Genomic DNA, 3,317 nt, shown 5'->3' on the forward strand with positions numbered 1-3,317 from the left:
AAAGACCCTGAATAGCCAAAAGATTCCTGAGAAAAAAAGAACAAAGCTGGAGGTATCACACTCCCCGATTTCAAATTATACTACAAAGCCATAGTAACCAAAACAGCATGGTACTGGCACAGAAACAGACACATAGATCAATGGAACAAAATTGAGAGCCCAGAAGTAAACCCACATGTTTATGGACAGTTAATATTCGACAAGGGAGCCAAGAGCATATGATGGAGAAAGGAGAGTCTCTTCAATAAATGGTGTTGGGAAAATGGACCGCCACAAGCAAAAGAATGAAAGTAGACCATTCCCTTATACCACGCACAAAAATTAACTCAAAATGGATTAAAGACTTGAATGTAAGACTTGAAACCATGAGACTTCTAGAAGAAAACATAGGCAGTATGCTCTATGACATTGGTCTGAGCAGCATATTTTCAAGTCCCATGTCTGACTGGGCAAGGGAAACAAAAGAAAAAATGAACAAATGGGACTACATAAAACTAAAACGTTTCTGCACAGCAAAGGAAACCATCAACAAAACGAAAAGACAACCTAACAATTGGGAGAAGATATTTGCAAACCAAATATCAGATAAGGGGTTAATATCCAAAATACACAAAGAACTCATACAGCTCAACAAGAAAAAAACCAACAATCCAATTAGAAAATGGGTAAAAGATCTGAACAGAGATTTCTCCAAAGAAGATATACAGATGGCCAACAGGCATATGAAAAGATGCTCAACATCATTAGTTATCAGGGAAATGCAAATCAAAACTACAATGAGGTATCACCTCACTCCAGTCAGAATGGCTATAATTAACAAGACAGGAAACAACAATTGTTGGAGAGGGTGTGGAGAAAAGGGAACCCTTGTTCACTGCTGGTGGCAGTGCAAACTGGTGCAGCCACTATGGAAAGCAGTTTGGAGTATCCTCAGAAAATTAAGGATAGATCTACCATATGATCCAGCTATTCCACTGCTGGGTATTTATCCAAAGAACTTGAAAACACAAAGGCATAAAGATACTTGCACCCCTATGTTCACTGCGGCATTATACACAATAGCCAAGACTTGGAAGCAACCTAGGTGCCCATCAAGGGACGAACGGATAAAGAAGATGTGGTATTTATACATGATGGACTACTACTCAGCCATAAGAAATGACAAAATCCGGCCACTTGTGACAACATGGATGGACCTTGAGGGTATTATGCTGAGTGAAATAAGTCAGAAGGAGAAAGTCAAATACCATATGATCTCACTCATAAGTAGAAGATAAAAACGACAAAAAAAGAACACATAGCATTGAAGATTGGACTGGTGGTTACTGTTGGGTAAGGGGAGAGGGAGGAGGGCAAAAGGGGTGATTAGGGTCACATGTGAGGCGATGCACTATAATTAGTGTTCAGGTGGTAAACATGATGTAATGTATACAGAATTTGAAATATGATGTACATCCGGAAAAAAATAAAAATTAAAAAAATAAAATAAAAAAAGAAACGTCATTCATTTTTAATAAACTTTATATTTTATAACAGGTTTATATTTACAGGGAAGTTGTGAAAATAATACTGAAAGTTTCCATATACCCCACCTCAGTTTCCCCTACTGTCTTCTTATATTAGTATGGTACATTTATCACAACTAATTAATTGCCATTATTACATCATTTTTAACTAAAATCCATGCTTTAATCAGATTGATTAGTCTCTATTAAAGCTTTTTTCTTCTCCAGAATCTGACCTAGGATACCACATTACAGTCAGTTGTCAAGTTTTCTTCAGCTCCTGCAGACAGTGACAGTTTCTCTAACTTTTCTTGTTTTTGGTGAACTTGACAATTGAAGAGTAAGAGTCAGACATTCCGTATAAAGTCCCGCAACTGGAGTTTTCTAATATATTACTCAAGATTAGACTGGGGTTATAGACTACTGGGAGAAAGATCACAGAGGTAAAGTGTCATATTCATCACATCATATCAACGGGTACATATTCTCAATGTGACATTACTGTTGATGATAATCTTGATCACCTGGCTAAGGTAGTATTTGTCACATTTCTTCTCTGTAAATTTACTCTTTTCCCTCCTTCCATACTGTGGTTTTTGGAAGGAAGCCACCATATACAGCCCACACTTAACAGACAAAGAGTTTGAGGTCAGAGTATCTATGTAAATCACTTGGCATTCTTTGGTATATTCTCCCCCTATTTATTTAGTTATTTATTCAATTATTTGCATCATTATAACTCATGGACATTTATTTTGTACTTTGAGTTATATTTCAATTCAGTTTTATTTATTTTGTTGCTCAATTTTCTTACAACTTTGGCCACTGGGGCTCTTTCACTTGGCTCCTGTGTCCCTTTGCCATCACTTCATCACTACGCGCGTGTGTGTGTGTGTGTGTGTGTTAGCACTTCTCTACTTTCTAGTACTACAAGATGCTCTGGTTCACCTGTACATTCCCTGCCCCAGACCTAGAATCAGCAATTTCTACAAGAAGCTCTGATTCATTTTATTGGAGAATGGTATTAGAAACCAAAGCTTCACACTAGAAGACCATCATTTTTTATTCTAATCAAAAGATGTTATTTATGACCCATATCAACATCTTTACTTGCAAGAATAGGCCACCTTTTTTCATAATGTAATAAGACAAATTGAGGATTATCACATCTGGCTCATGTTTTTAATTGGAAGAGAAGGGACGCTTCAGGGAATAACTTACCCCAGACTCCTGTATTGCACAGCATTGGTGTTAAATATCCTGCACGGAAGACAGAAGAGAAGAATTTCCCAGTCAAAATCCTGTGTGAGCATAGATTTCAGAAAGAGTGAGATGAATCTGGGACCATCTTAGCCTGCCCTCTGGCATGTAGGTGAGAACTTAAGCCTCTTCGTGAGAGCAAAGAGATCCTGGTTCCAGATAATCAGACAGAATTTAAGATCATTTTTTTATTCTCATTTGAGTAAAGAGTGTCCAAATTTCCTTGGGAAGAAAAGAGGGCAACTGAACATCCTAACCTCTCCGTAAGCTCTTATCAAAGCTAGTAAGATTTGTACTGGGGATTAACTTAGTTTTATTTAATACTTGGAGAATGAATCTTACCAATGCTACTGTGAGGATCTAATACATACAATGCATTTGTGGAAGGATAGAAAGTTTAGGACATTTTTAGGAGTGTTTTACATTCTAAAGTGAGATGATGGAAATAAAAATGTGCACAGCAGCTCCTGATGGAAATGGCACTATTAGGTATGGTATATTGGAATGAATGTGTGAGAGACAAGCAAATAGAAATAATATCTGCTTGGGTGT

This window comes from Equus asinus, chromosome 17 (genome assembly GCF_041296235.1).
Source record: "Equus asinus isolate D_3611 breed Donkey chromosome 17, EquAss-T2T_v2, whole genome shotgun sequence".
NCBI classification, from domain to species: Eukaryota; Metazoa; Chordata; class Mammalia; order Perissodactyla; family Equidae; genus Equus; species Equus asinus.